This window comes from Rosa rugosa, chromosome 4 (genome assembly GCF_958449725.1).
Source record: "Rosa rugosa chromosome 4, drRosRugo1.1, whole genome shotgun sequence".
Taxonomy (NCBI): Eukaryota; Viridiplantae; Streptophyta; class Magnoliopsida; order Rosales; family Rosaceae; genus Rosa; species Rosa rugosa.
In genome coordinates this window covers 4680328-4696591 of record NC_084823.1, presented here as the reverse complement: position 1 = coordinate 4696591, position 16264 = coordinate 4680328, and the positions used below count along the sequence as shown (strand labels likewise).

The 16264-nt window shown below is 40.2% G+C and overlaps 1 long non-coding RNA gene across 1 annotated transcript; it reads left to right on the top strand.

Annotated features, from left to right (window-relative positions):
• Positions 1-11756: 11756 nt before the first annotated feature.
• LOC133743261 (uncharacterized) lies at positions 11757-13213 on the top strand. The gene is made up of 3 exons (XR_009863019.1): positions 11757-11874; positions 12306-12419; positions 13140-13213. It is a non-coding gene; the product is annotated as an uncharacterized LOC133743261 (long non-coding RNA).
• The last annotated feature ends 3051 nt before the right edge of the window (positions 13214-16264 follow it).

Here is a 16264-nt window from a genome sequence, read left to right as displayed (position 1 = left end):
GTCGAGTACTCAATCCTTTCAGAATACTAAAGTAATCCTAGTTTGACAAGGTACACAAAAGTCAAATAGTCTTCAACATGGGAGTGAATTTCACAATCCCCATTTTACAATCCACACTTCATGTTTCTTTTTTTAGTATCTTAAGTTTTGTATTTTTATAGTGTAGATTGTAAAAATGTAACTAAAAAATGAAACATGAAATGTGAATTGTAAAATGAAGAGTGTGAATTTCACTCCCCATAAATATTTATATCCATATGAGGTGAGTTTCACATAGCACACTCCCAAATTTGAATTGCTAAAGTGTCAAACCTTTTTTCTTTTTATTTTGGTGGATGGGGAGTTCATATTAGAGATTCAAATGCCACTAGACTAATAACATGCATAGCAAAATTCATTGCCTGCTCTATCCAACACAGTGAAGTAAACAGGATTGTATAGTACGTGTTCATCCTCCTCCATAAACACAAGAACCAACCCTTCAACTCACTCACCAATCTCCTTCATATTCCAAATATTATTTCCCTCATAGAAATAGAACGGTTCAAACTCTCTCTCTACAAACGAGAGCTCCTCACTCTAGAATGAGTGATGCCCCACCCCACCTTGTGTCCAGTACCTGCTCATCCCTTACTTTTCCCTTAGCTCTAAGTTTAGCTAGGCCCACCGCCCTACCACCGCCCATCGGTCATTTCAACTGCCAATTCTTACCTCACAAACCCAAAAATCGCTTACTATCATCATCACTCTGCCCGTAACTACCATCTAATCACTCTTTTCCACCGTCATTACTACCCTCTCATAACCCCAGTTATCCAGTTTCTGACATATCTTCACAATTAAACTGATCCTCCACCATGCAACACTTATTCATCCTAGCTACTCTTCCTGACCATCTTGCATTTTCTGGCAAAATCCTTTTGGTTTGCAACACCCCCGTTGCCATCTGTTACCACCCCAAAATCCCCATTCTGCAATCTACGAACTTAGACTCACTTTTCACCGCCCTTTCACTGTGTTCCACAAGTTTCTCGACCATCGAACCCGTTTCCATCTCTACTTAAAGGTTGATCATGCAGACTGGAAAGAAATACAATCTCCGACTATACTTGTTCCAACCAACTGCCTTCTAGTTTTACTACAATCCCACTCTTTACCCCTCTGTTGTTCCCTCATTTCCCCAGTGGCAGAACCTCAAGATAACATAGATTTAGACCTGTTGGATTTGGCTGAGCTTGAAGAATTCCCTTACCAACTTATTGGTTATGTCATCTCAGATAAGCCACTCAATGTCCCTACGATCATTTGAATCCTTTGCTAAGCTTGGCACGAAATTGGTTGGTTTCATCAGGAACCCCATCTAGGACTTTCGAATCATCACCATCACGGTGGAAGATGAGGCAGCTGGTCAACGCCTCATTGATAGTGGACCTTGGTCAGTCATGGGATGCAACTTCAGCATTCATCACTGGTCTCTGGAGAGCCACAGTGACCTCCCCCTCCATCTCCTTCCTATATGGATTCAGGTGCATGGGCTTCCGTTGACTCTCATGACCATTGGGAATGCCAATATTATCGGCGCGGCAATTGGATCTATTATCATCGCAGAAGATCCCCACAGCCCTGAGGGGTGGAGAGGCTTTCTTAGGATCAGGGTGCAAATCGATTCTCAGCGTCCTCTCATATCAACCTTTGGTTTCTAACGTCCAAACCAAACTGCCATGAGAGCCCAGATTCGATACGAACGCCTCTCGGAGTTCTACCATAGCTGTGGCCGGCTTGGCCATGTTGCTAGAGCTTGCCCTCATGCAAGCTCTTCTCCCACTCTGTCAGCAGAAGACTCTTCACCAAAGTACGGAGTTTGGATGAAGGCCAAAATGGCAAGACCTATCCTCGCCCCCTTGCTTCCCATCCCGGCTCCGCCTCCGGCCCCTGAGCAGCCTACCATCCAAAACGGGGGCCCTAATCTACCCCAGATAGTGCCAGATTTAATGATCATTCAAGCTTTAGAAGCTCAATCTCCTATACCTGACCGACTAACACCCACTATCCCATCTGCATATGTATTGCTTCTCTCCCCGATAGTGGTAGAACTTCCACCACCACTTCTCCCATTCATATCTTCTCCCCCTCCCCATCAACCCCATGCCTTAACTATCAATGAACCACCACAAAATCCAAACCATGAAGGAGATGCCAGTATGCTCGATGAAAATTTGGATGGCACAGTGTCGGAAGATCAGGTTTTTTTTTGCCCTAAGGAAAAAGGGAAAGCCAAACTCTTTGATGAACAAATGGAGGCTATCCTTGTTGCAAACCCATTTCTCAGGCCTAATCCACCATCTATCCCTCCTGATGTCTTCCTCGAATATCAGTCCAGTCATATTCTTAACCAATACTCTGCCCTCCCCACCGCAAACCCAAGTACTGATATGGCTGGCCTATCGAATTGGCACTAAGAGACCCAAATCCAATACCTCCATCCTATCTCCCCCATTGAATCACCCTCTAACCATCCCACTATTCTCTCATATCCTGATGTTGAACACACTGATAGTTTCAATCCTTACCTACATCTCACACCAACCCCTCTCCACCCCCTCCCTCCCATCCCCAATCCCTTACCTAACCCCAATATCATTGAATACCCCTCCATCAATTCCAATCCAAACTACCCCAATTCCATCTCCCTTACCCCAACTCCTAACCCACCATCACCTTTATATCTGCTACTTTCTAGCAGCTCAATCTTAAACGTCTTGCTCCCGAAATTGAAGAATTCCCCTCTTCTAAACGCCCTTGTCATGAAGAGGGCCTGGGTGAAGCAACTGATGCTTCCCTTTCTATTTCTCCCCCTTCAGTGAATTCGGATTCTGCCCCCTCAGGTAGGGGCTGTGGTCATGGCCAGGCTGGCTCCTCTACTTCTTCATCAAGCTGAGGTGGTCAAGGCAGGGGTAGGGGTCGTAATAATACTAGAGGTGGTGGCCGAAATAGTGGAAGGGTTGCTTCTACCTTCCAAGCTTCCTTCTCTCAGGATCGAGCAACTCAAATTCACGGAACCATCATCCAGGAGGAGACTCTATTTGAAGTTCAGATTCAGGTTGCACATCAGGTACAGGTAATTCTTCATGATATCCCAAACAATCCAATCCCTCATTCTGCTTGTATTGAGGAAATCCTTGATCCGGTGGTGGATAATGGCGGTGGTGGCTGGCCTGGGGCAGCCACAGACCAGTCATGAAAATCATATCTTGGAATTGTCAGGGCCTTGGATCCCCCCTGACAAAACAAGCCCTCCCGAGATTGTGTAGAAGACAATCTCCTCAAATCCTGTTTTTGACGGAGACAAGACAACCTGAAGCTCAAATCCTATCCTGGAAAAAGAAACTCAAATTCCACGATCATCTTGCAATTGATCCCATCAATACTGGTGGTGGGTTAGCTCTATTTTGGGATGATACTGTTACTGTCTCTGTTATTGACTACTCAGTCAACTTTGTAGATACTCTGGTGTGTTTTGTTTCTAAAGGTTTTGTGTGTAAAATAACTTTCATGTATGGTAATCCCCATGACAATGAAAAGAAAGTCTTTTGGCGTTTGATGTATAATCGGTTTCACTCTCAAAATTCTCCTTGGCTTTGTATTGGAGATTTCAATGAGATACAGTGGTCTTTTGAAAAATGGGGAGGCTCTGCTCCAGAGTTGTGGAGACTCAAACTTTTCCAGTCATTCATTTCAAATGCACAATTACGGGACCTAAACTTCCAAGGCCCTGAGTATACTTGGTTCTCTATGAGGAATGATAGATTTTACATCAAGGAAAGATTGGATAGAGCAATGGCAAATATGGAGTGGTGTTCTGTCTAAGATCGTGCCCAAGTCTTTCACCTCCCCAAGATTGGTTCTGATCACAGGCCCATTCTCCTTGATACTCTTCCTACAAAGGTACGAGGTCGTCCCCTGTTTCGATTTGAACAATTCTGGAATTCACACATCGATTATGCATCAGTAATAAAAAATTCTTGGAACCTTAGTTCTCCTGCATCTCCTATGCATACTTGGCTTGTGAATCTGGCTAAAGTTCACACAACTCAACAGACATGGAGTGTGTAGGGGCACTTTTGATCGGGGTTATACGGCAGTGAAATCTCCATGACCGAGCCCAAAATCTATCCCCTTTGTTTGAGTTAGCGAAGACTAGGTCCAGCAAACTTCAAAGGACTTGAGAATCCTAGGAAGCTTGCTGTTGTGTTCTTCCCGGCAGCTCCTTGTATATGCACAGCAGTGAATTGAACATTCCAAAAGAGGCTTGGCAAGATGCGTGTGGCGTGGGAGCTAGAAAAGCATGAGTTTGAGAAGAAGAGGTCCCAGCAGTGTTGTATACTGGTTCAGATTTGTGAGATAAGGGGGTTTGGACAGAAGGTGAGTTTGAAAGGATGGAAAACTATGGATGGATGTGGGAGAGAGGAAGCATGGGAGAAGAAGAGTGCTAGAGAGCTTGCTAGCACACTCCATTCTGATCCCCTCTTGGTTAATAACATATCTATTTATATGCAATTCCAGCAGCCAAAGGAATCTCGGTGGAAGGTCTCTACTGCTAGGTAAAGAGATGGCTTGGGTTAAATGCATGTACTAGATTTTGTATTGCCTCTTGATCTGTCAGGTTTTGTCTAAAGAAGATTATGGAATAGGTTTGGCAGATTTTTTGCCGTGAAATCTGCTGCTAGGATTACTATTGCAGGATTCCCGCTGCTTAATTGCAATCCCAGAATTTCTGCTGTGCTGCTGGGATTATGTTCCTCTATGGGATTATGTTATGCGGCTGCTGGGATCAAGAATCCTATGTTTAGCATTTACTGTTTTGTTTGGCTCTAAAGGATTTGGGCTTAGGCTTTTGGGCTCTCTCTTCTTCACTTACCCGTATTAAGAGTTAGGCCGTTGGGCATGAATTTTGGTCCCAAGTCCAAAATTATCAACGAGCCTAAAACTAATAACGGGCCTCATGCAATTCCCTTACCTTCCACACCACACCCATTCTTGTAAGCCCCAAGTGCGTGGCGTGATGTTTGCGGGTGTAATTTGCCTCGAAATATGAATTGGGCTTAAAGCATGAATTGGGCTTGTTAGCTGGATTTTTTGGTGTCAACATTAGCCCCCTTGATTATGTAGGTCGTGCAAGCATGTTGCGGGCTACATAATCAAATCTGAAGACTCATTGCATGATATATTGGCTTGATAGATATGTTGGCTTGCAAATCTTCCAAATATGAGCTACGACTTATTCAGCTTGAAAAACAAATGCTAGTCATCATCGAACTCCTAGAAGGAAAGAGTTCAGCCTCCAATCACCTTTCTTTTAGGAAAGTGGTCTTGGCCCGTGAAATCCATTAGGCTTTTCTCATCTTTTTGTTTCACAAGACGTCTTTCTCCTCAAAAGTCAGTTTTTTAATTTTGAGGGAAAGGAGCTTGTCTTCCTTCACAGTCTTTTGATATGAGAAATCATGTTCACGACCTCCTTAGCCTCTTACAGAACAGATTGATTGTGTCAAGCATGTGGTAGAGTATCTTTAGGCTTCTTGATCAGATTTTGCGCCTGGAAGAAAGGAATGGAATGAAGATTGCTCTATAGGCTTGCTGGGTCAAACTTCCTTCTGCTGGGTATAGGCTTCTTATTCCTCTGCTATCTCTATCTTTCCCCCTTCTCTATTTTAGCGATGATAATAGCTGTGTTATAGCGTATTTTGGTTCTCGCGTTATCAATTTGCTACTGTGATTGCTTGTTGCTTCAGCGACATTGATTTGTTGCTGTGATTGATTTGCTGCGTTTCGCGTATTTTGGTTTTTGCATCAATTTGCTGCCGTGATTGCTTGTTGCTTCAGCGACATTGATTTGTTGCTGTGATTGATTTGCTACGTTTCGCGTATTTTGGTTTTTGCATCAATTTGCTGCAGTGATTGCTTGTTGCTTCAGCGACATTGATTTGTTGTTGTGATTGATTTGCTGGGTTTCGCGTATTTTGGTTTTTGCATCAATTTGTTGCCGTGACTGCTTGTTGCTTCAGCGACATTGATTTGCTGCTGTGATGTGAATTTGCTCAACAATGTCGGCAACTAACTGAATGAGAATAACTCTTGATACTGCATTTGAATTTCTTGTCATCAAGCCCTACCACTTAAATATACCATCTTGGGAACAAAACTGTGAACCGGTTAGCTGGAAATCCGGAAATTTTATGCTTCCTCTAACACTTTGCTGATTCACTTCACTCTTATGTATGGCTGAATTGCTTGACTTTGATTATAGGCATCACTTTGTATAGTATGCTTTGCCATGGCTGATATATTTTTTTAATGCTGTGATTGCAATAAAGCATGATGCAGCATGGTATTAATTGGCTTTATTTACCATGTAAATCATGTTTCTTAGCTTGGCTTGGCCATATTAATTCAATGGTTTTAGTTTTGCTTGGTTTCTTGCTTGGAGTGTGAACGGCATGTAGTAGCTTTGCTTGGGTGTGTGCTTTGGTAGCTTGAGCTTGTGGCCATCTTAAGTATTTTTAGAGGGAGTCAGTATTAAAAAGAATGAGCTTGGTCGCTTGGCATGGCCCTCATATGTTCTATGGTAGATGCACGACCTTAAGAGAGGAGCTTGGCATGGCTTGTGTATGCATGTCGGATGCTTGTATGCTTAAATTACTTTTGCTTGGCGTAAGCTTGTTTAAGTATTGGCGTGTTCCTCTTGGTCATGGATCTGCTTGGCTTGAGCATGATCTTAGCATGAGCATGTGCTTGGCATGATGTTCGAGTGGCATGAGCACAAGCTTGGTATTAGCATGGACTTGGCATGATATATTGGTTCATAAAGTTAGAATAAGTGCCATGTATTAAGCATGAAATTTCTCGTGATTCCTCCTTATAAAGGGTTTGGACATATTTGGACTCAGATTTCATTGATTTCTTGTTTGCCTCTACACCTTATAGATCCATCTCATCAATGATTTTTTTTTTTATCTAGAAAATCAGGTATGATTTTCTTTGTGATGCTTTGAGGGAGAAATTAATAGCTTGGGTTCAAGATTTTTGGCCTTTAATCAAAATATGTACGGGACATTTAAATGGTAATATTTGCTGTGAAGAATGGGCACTAAATTTGGTGATAGATCGGATATGTAGATGCTTGTATAGAGTAATAAAGGCTTAAAGTATATGGCTGTACGTAGATGCTTGTGTAGGGTAATGAAGGCTTAAAGTATGACTTTGGTTGCTGAATTTTGTATGGGTAGCAATATTTGGATCTGTATATGCATGGGTATTAGAGCAAAAATCTATCGCGGGTTGGAACTTGAGCTAAGAGTATGCCTGATGTTGAAATCATAGCATGTTTGTTGGATCGTAAATGCTTGCGCTTATGACTTATCCACATTTTTTTGCTTCAGATTAGATACTCTGTGCTTAAGCTCTTACTTGATAAAGTTGATTATGGCAGCTTTTGTTTCAACAGTGGAGTAGTAGAGGCCAATGACACAAGATATGAGAGTATCACTTCCAATGATAAACTAGATGTAAGTAAATGGTGGAAGCTTTGAACACAACAATGAAGTGAGTTTTAACTTGATCGCGGTAATTGAAATTTTTTTTGCTTGAATTGCTTAGCTTGCTTTTCCTTCATTGTCACAGATTTGCATGATCATGTGCTTGACTAGCATATCTGAGTCATATACATTTTTTTTTGCTGTATATTGCTTGGTATTATCTTCCATATCAATGAATGCTTTCATGTAGAATTTTCATTTGTATAGGATTTCTTTGTGGCTTGGCTTTGGCTTGCTTACTTATTTGAGCATGCTCTCTGTGGATTTGTATGACTTATGGTTGCTGTGGTAACGCACTGACCACACACAACCTTCACTTTATTGCGGTGGTGCTAGCTTTGTCGTTGCTTTAATTGGCTGCTGGGAATTAGCATACTGGGCTAAATCGCTGCATTGTGGTTCTTCATGATATCCAGGTGAGCATCAATATAAGAATCTTCTCGTGAGATACGCTTGCATTTGATTATTCAAAGTTGTATTCTTGAATGCAATTGAAACATCGGTCGATCTTTTCTCTGGTGGTGAACTCTTTATGCTTGCTGCTGGGATTTGCATTTGCTCATCAATAATCACAAGGGTTGATTGACAATATATGAATATGGATATTGCTTGTCAGGAATTGAATTTGACAATGATATAACATGAATTTGCATGGCATGTTGTGCAGTGGCTTGTTTTAATTGCTGCGGTTATCACATAACATACTTTGCTTTATTGCTGGGATTGTGAGGTAACCTGCCTTTGTGAGCCCTCTTTTTCTTTACAAGCCGTTTGTGAGCCTCTTCTATTTTACTGCTGTAATTGTGAAAATGAATGATATAGCATGGCATTGCTTGGCTTGGTATATTTAAATTTTAGTTTCTTAGCTTGGCCTGAACATGTTACTGATACTTACATCAGTAAATTGCTTGGCTTGGATTTATTTGCTTGGCTTGGATTTGCTTTGGTTTGCATGGCTTGGTCTTGCTTGATTAGCTTTGATATTGAAAACAAAAATATCTTTGCTTCGCTTGATTGAACTTGTGACAGTCATGCTTGGGCATATTCTAGGCATGAGCTTTTGATGGCTTGAGCTAGCAGCTACATGATTATTTCAGTTATCCAGGGAGAGCACATTGGCATTGAAAAGAATGAGTTCAGTTGTTTTGCATGGTTCTCACATGGTTACTTGGTGGAAGCACTAGTTTGAAAGATAGAAGTTTGTTTGCTTGGCATGGTTGTCTTGGTCGTGATCCGATTGGCATATGCATGAGGTGTTCTAGGTATTAGCTTGGCATGATGGTTGTTTAAAGGGCTAGAAGTATTTGTTGCTTGATAGGAAGGTGCTTTTGGTTATTGAAATTTGGTCTAGTCATTTTAAGAAGAATCGAGATTTGGTCTAGCTAGCATGATAAGAGGTTGTCACAATAGCAAGAAATTGTTTAGAAAAATTTGGTATGGATAAGGTTAAAAATAGGTTAGCATGTTGGTTTAACGAAGTAAGATTATCACAAAATGGTTTGGAAAAGACTATTGATTTGAATCATATAGCATGGCAGTAGTTTGTGTTGCTTTTACAGCAGCTTTTGGCAATCTAGTTTTTCAGATTGTCTTGCTTAACTCTCCAAGCATATACGTCTTGATTAACTTCTTGTCTTGTAAGGTATTTGGCTTGGAAAGAGAATGAGCTTGTATGATGTCCGCTTGCTTGTTTTGGTTTGATTGATTCAATTAATGACTGTTATGCTTGGGCATGTCTTGGGCATGTGCTTTGATGGTATGAGTTTGTGACTTCCTCAAGTTTCTTTAATGGCCAAATGAGAGTGCATTAGCATTGGCAAACATGAGCTTGGATGTATTGGCTTGGCGTGACTCTCATTTGGTTTTCGATGCATATAAGATCTTGCAAGATAAGAGCTTGGAGAAACTTGCCTTCGTATGCTTCTTGTTAGTTCTTTAATGGATGCACGACCGTAGAAAGAACCTTGGCATAATTGGTGTTTGTATGCTTATATGCTTAAAAATATTTTTGCTTGACATAAGCTTGTTTAAGTATTGACTTGTTACTCTTGGTCGTGAATCCGCTTGGCTTGACAATGAACTTGGCATGAGCATGAGTATGGCATGAGCATGAGTTTGGCATTGTGTGGATGAATGTTTGATAATTCGAACATCATAAGAACTTTGACTCTTTCTATTTCTTTTTTCTTTTTTTTTCTTTTTTTTTCTTTTTTTTTTCAAAGTCATGATGCCTTGAATGGGTAGAAAGTAATTAGAACTGATCCAGCAGTAGTGTGCTTGGAAGCCTTAAATTCTAGTTCGTATTTTCCAATGAATCAATAGACTATAGGCCTGTGCTTTTCATCATGAATCATCTTTCACCAAGCCCCCAAGTATACCTTACTTGAAACAAAACCAATCTTTTGCATGTAACACAGCAGTAACACAATACCGCAGATGTGCATGCATAAATGCTGTCATGTTTGATCGCAGGTCGTGATTCTTGCTTGAGTTACATAATAGAGATTTAAGCTCAGGTCTAATTTGATATAGCTAGCATGTTCCGGCTATACTCTCATGTCGATCGATTACTTGTCGACTAATCACTGGCTTGGCATGGCTTGAAATTGTTGAATTAGGATTTAGTAGGAATTGCAGCTACTGTATGAACTTCTGCTGGAATTGCTTTAGTACAAGTTTTAATAACTTGTGTGTATGCTTGGTTGATTATGATGGTGAGCTGTTTTGGCTTAGAGGACATAAAGACAACGTGTAATGAAAAATGGTTAGAAGTATTTATTTTCTTCATCTAACAAAAATGAAGGGGAAGGACACTAGATGTTTGATTTTGATAATGGATTTAGTAAAGGAGGTGGATTGGGATACTGAAGGGAAGATGGTGCAGTGTTTGGATTTGATAATAGATATACTTGATTGTCCGAAATCAATAGCATATGGAGGCTTGAATCTTGAATAAGTGCGTGTTGATTGAATACTTTGCTTGCTCAATTTCCTGAATTTGATTGACTTTCTTCTGTAGTTAAATTGGATTAGCATGCTAAAGCTTCAGTTTCTCACGTGCGTATTTGAACGTTGGCTTTATTCCCAGCAGTAAAATGGGTCTGCTACTTGTTGATGGCAGAGCTTGAGGCTTGGTATTTTAGTGGATTTAAGACACATGAAAATGCTTCATGGAATTTATAGCATCTTATCAAGCATGTTGCAATGCTTAGAATCATCGAATGCTTTGTTATTAACAGCAACAGAATGGATCTCCCCTCTCTTTTCTTTTTGCATGTTGTTAAGGCAACGAAATAGCTTGGAACATTTGAATCCCTTGGATATGAAGCCTTGTTTTTCTGAGTTCATTTTAGCATGGCGGTGAGTGGTGACTTGCATGGTTTAGCAACAACTTGATCATGAATAGGCAATGTATGTAGTCTTGGCTTGGTTCCAGCAATGGATTTTTTACTTTTCTCTTTGTTAAAGCACCTAAGCAGTTTGGAGTGCTTAAATTGCTTTAGGCGTTGCTTGAGTAGCATGATGTTTAGCCCATTTTGCTTGTGATCTCCTGTCTTCATACATGAACTTTTTTTTTTTTTAACAGAGTGAATGTTGTGCTTGAAGTTTCTTTTCACTTCTTCTGTATGCTTGAAAGACTTATTCTCAAATTAAAATTGTAGATTTTGCATGTGTGTGCCTGATATGAATATGCACGAGATCTGTCAGTAATATAGTAGTTCTTCTTTTCTTCAAACTTGCTTGTTGCTGGTTGGTTTGGCGTATGGATCTGAAAAGGTGCTCTTGAGTGATGGAATAGATATGGTAAAAGCCTGATTATAAGAGTGCCTATGCTTGATGTATTGATTCTGGTTTAAATCAGTATGCTTGAGTTATATAATAAATTGAAATGGTATGGCTGATTGTGGAGAGTGGATTGGATTCAAATTTGCTCACCATTTTTATTTTGTGGTGATATCACCATCCAATTAAAACTTGCCACGTCATGTAGAATTAATTTAATACTTAAAATTTATTTGCTTAATAAAACATCATGATTAACTATAATTATGTTTTATAACATATGACAGTTTTATATTGAGTGGTGGTATCACCACCAAAATATTGGTGGTGAGCAAATTTAAATCCGAGTGGATTTTCTTGAGGTGTTGTCAAGATTTGCTAGTTATGGTATGTAAAGGGAATGATTTTGCCTGATTTGAATATTTTTTTCTTTCAGATGGATCAGCTTGATGCATGAATATGAGGCTAAAAAGTTTAGGATGGATGAGCTGCTGTTAAGGTAATAAACCAACTCATCAGCCCCCAAGTGCAGTAGCCTGATTAAAAGTACAAGATTTAACTTTTGCTTGCATGTTCTCCGGCAATGAATATCGCTTGAGAAGTGTGAGGGGCATGTGCTTAGGACCACTGCTGTGAAATGTTTGGGTTTTAGATTAGAAAACATATGCATGTTGCTTTTGTGAGAGTAATTCTCTCTAGAATTGTAGCTTCACATTTATGTTAGCTAGACATATAGATTGATATAGGTATAAGATATCTAGAATATCATTATTGCTTGGTATAAGCATCAACAATGAAGAGGTTATCGTTTATGCTTCCTGGTAAGGTTCAGTGAAAAGGTATGTTCAAATAGGCTTGAAATGCTCAAGAAGTGGCTAAACAATAGTAAGATTGTTATGCATGTAGATTTAATGGTTGTAATGCTTGCAGGGGCGTTAATAAACTGCTCCCAGCAGTGATTGTAAAGATCAAGAACAGAGATTAGCTTAATATATGTTGCAACAAGGGGGAAGCTAGCTGCTGGAATCATAGCCTAGTCCTCAGGTAAACGGTTCAACCTTGTAGGGACATGATGATTTGAGATAAGAGATAAATATTTTCAGGAAAGAGGTAGTGTCAGAGTATGAGAGGAAGAGGGAAAAAATGTGATTTCTTTAATTTTCAATAGCTAGATTTGGCCTTTTGAGGAGAAAAACAAAACTTACTTTCACTGATATCCTTTTCTGGTGTAAATCAGAGGTTCACAAAAGAGTAAGTAAACATGAAATTGAATCCGGATTTTTCAAAAGTGAAGAACAAAAAAGTCTCTTCTTACTAAGCTTGTTTGCATCACTTTGACCTTTTGCTGCTGTTTTGCTTGACTGTATCTGTCGGTGTTGTGACAATAAAAGCATGGATAGTTTCAAGAAAATTATCATCCTACCATGGAATAAGAGCATGATTTTTTTTTTTCAAAGCATAGAGCACTGCTATGAAATTGAGGAGCCGTAGTTAAATCGCAGCATGTTTTTTAACTTCATTAAGCAAAGCCCCCAATTATTCTTGCATGATGCTTGAAATTACTTTTGCAAAAAAGGATAGCTTTGAGGTTGAGTATACTGAGCTGATTTAGGCCTGGGATTAGCACAAATAAGGACTGATATTTTGTCTTCCATGTTGTTTGTAAGGTTTATGAAAAATATGGTAAATAGGCTCGAAATGCTTGAAAAATGGCTAAACAAAAGTAAGTTAGTTTTGTGGCACTAATGGTTATGATGCTTGCAGGATGTTTATATATTGCTCCCAGCAGTGGTAGTCAAGATTCAGCATGACATATATTCAGCAAGGAAGAAGTTAGCCGCTGGAATCATGACCTAGTTCCCAGGCAGAAGGTTCAAACCTTATCAGATCTGGAAGAAATGCATCAGCTGGTGATGAGGTTATTTGTGGTGGCTTGTTTGGTTTTGTTGAAGTCTCAAGGTGAGATAGCTTTTTATAGATTGAGTAATAGAACTCTTAATTTGTTCACTCAATATTGAAGCTTGAATAATGAGTGAATAAATTTGATTTTGACATCTTTCATGATTCCTGTATCAGAAACTCATGGATTAAAGTCTCATAGTCAATGCAATAAGCAACAAGCTTGTGTGGTAATGAGTATTTACATGTTCATCAAGAGAGCTCCCATTGATTGCATCTGATACATATTGTCAGTGGTAAAGCATGAGTGGTTTGAAGCGAGCATGAAAAATTTATGGAGTAAAGAATGCTGCTGTTAAGGAAGCTGAGGTGGAAACACAACCTAGTCCCCAGTGAAGTCGCCAAAAATGTAGGGGAACTTTTGATCGGGGTTGTACGGCAGTGAAATCACCATGACTGAGCCCAAAATCTATCCCCTTTGTCTGAGTTAGCGAAGACTAGACCCAGCAAACTTCAAAGGACTTGAGAATCCTAGGAAGCTTGCTGTTATGTTCTTCCCGGCAGCTCCTTGTATATGCACAGCAGTGAATTGAACATTCCAAAAGAGGCTTGGCAAGATGCGTGTGGCGTGGGAGCTAGAAAAGCATGAGTTTGAGAAGAAGAGGTCCCAGCAGTGTTGTATACTGGTTGAGATTTGTGAGATAAGGGGGTTTGGACAGAAGGTGAGTTTGAAAGGATGGAAACCTATGAATGGATGTGGGAGAGAGGAAGCATGGGAGAAGAAGAGTGCTAGAGAGCTTGCTAGCACACTCCGTTCTGATCCCCTCTTGGTTAATAACATATCTATTTATATGCAATTCTAGCAGCCAAAGGAATCTCGGTGGAAGGTCTCTACTGCTGGGTAAAGAGATGGCTTGGGTTAAATGCATGTACTGGATTTTATATTGCCTCTTGATCTGTCAGGTTTTGTCTAAAGAAGATTATGGAATAGGTTTGGCAGATTTTTTGCCGTGAAATCTGCTGCTAGGATAACTATTGCAGGATTCCCGCTGCTTAATTGCAATCCCAGAATTTCTGCTGTGCTGCTGGGATTATGTTCCTCTATGGGATTATGTTATGCGGCTGCTGGGATCAAGAATCCTATGTTTAGCATTTACTGTTTTGTTTGGCTCTAAAGGATTTGGGCTTAGGCTTTTGGGCTCTCTCTTCTTCACTTACCCGTATTAAGAGTTAGGCCGTTGGGCATGAATTTTGGTCCCAAGTCCAAAATTATCAACGAGCCTAAAACTAATAACGGGCCTCATGCAATTCCCTTACCTTCCACACCACACCCATTCTTGTAAGTCCCAAGTGCGTGAATGTGGCTTGGGTCCATGTGCGTGGCGTGATGTTTACGGGTGTAATTTTCCTCGAAATATGAATTGGGCTTAAAGCATGAATTGGGCTTGTTAGCTGGATTTTTGGGTGTCAACAAAGTGAAATGGCATTCCCTACATCTCATGCTCAAGTCAGATCCTTAATCCAAGACCTCGAAGCTCTCCATGATTCTGACGCTCCAGACTCTCTCCCTCAAATTAATGACATCACTGAAAATATTTATTCTCTTTGGAAACGGGATGAGATGTTCTGGCAACAACGGTCTAAGGTCAACTGGCTTCAATCGGGAGATCGAAATTTTTCACCAAACGACATTGCAACGTTGCCAATTCAATAAAATCCTCATATTACAGGAAGATTCCGGATCGTGGCTTAAAAATGAACGGGATATTAGAGACAATTTTCTTGCTTATTTCAAGGCTTTGTTTACTTCTTCGGGTCCTCAGCAGTGGTCAGAAGTTCTGGAATTTATTGATCCTCTTGTAACTGATGAAATGAATCAATCTCTTGCACAAGATATCTCCATTGAAGAAGTCAAAGCTGCAGCCTTTGACCTGGGAGCTCTGAAAGATCCAGGTCCTGATGGATTCTCAGGTACTTTGTATCAATCTCATTGGGAAACTGTTCAAACTGTTGTTCTCCAATCGGCCTCCTATCACCATTCAACAAACCACATCCTACATTCTTTGAACCAAACACACATAGCTCTAATTCCCAAAGTCAAGAATCCAAAAAATGCTTCCCAATTTAGACCAATTGCCCTATGTAACTTCTCCTACAAGATTTCAGCAAAATTTTTAGCTAAACGTTTGAAACCTCTCATTCCCTCCCTCATAACCTCAAACCAGTTTCCTTTTGTTAATGATAGACTGATCCAAGATAACATAATGGTGGCTCACAAGGTGTTCCATTACCTCAAAATGCTCCGAGCTGGTTCTAATGGCTCATTTGCTTTGAAACTAGACATGAATAAGGCTTACAATCGGGTCGAATGGTCTTTTCTCGAATGTGTTCTTTTCCAACTCGGCTTCTCTTCATCTTGGACTCAATTGATTATGAGTTGTGTGCATTCTGTCACATACTCAGTTCTACTCAACGGAAAGCCGGGAGCTTGGTTTGTTCCGTCAAGAGGTTTGAGACAGGGAGATCCCCTCTCCCCATTCATTTTTCTCTTTGTTAATGATGTGTTGTCAAAAATGATGCTAAAAGCTGTTGAGTCCATGCTACTGAAGCCTGTTTGTCTAGGTCCTGCTCAAATTCCTATCAGTCATCTCTTGTTTGCGGATGACTCACTCTTTTTTCTGTACTCCACTTTGGATAATTGCCTGCATCTGTCTAATTTACTACATACTTTTTGCACAGCCTCGAGACAAAGGATTAATATGGAGAAATCCTTTTATTTATTTTAGTCCGAATACTCCTCTGCCTATTGTTCAGGTTAGTTCAGTATTACAAATGAAAGTGGTGGATGATTCGGGCAGGTATTTGGAGTTGCCTACAATTTGGGGTCGTTCAAAAAGAAAGGCTTTGAGTTTTGTTAAAGATGCTATTTTGAAGAAAGTGGATGGCTGGAAGCAATCTCTTTTGAGCCAAGCCGAAAAAGAAACCATGAT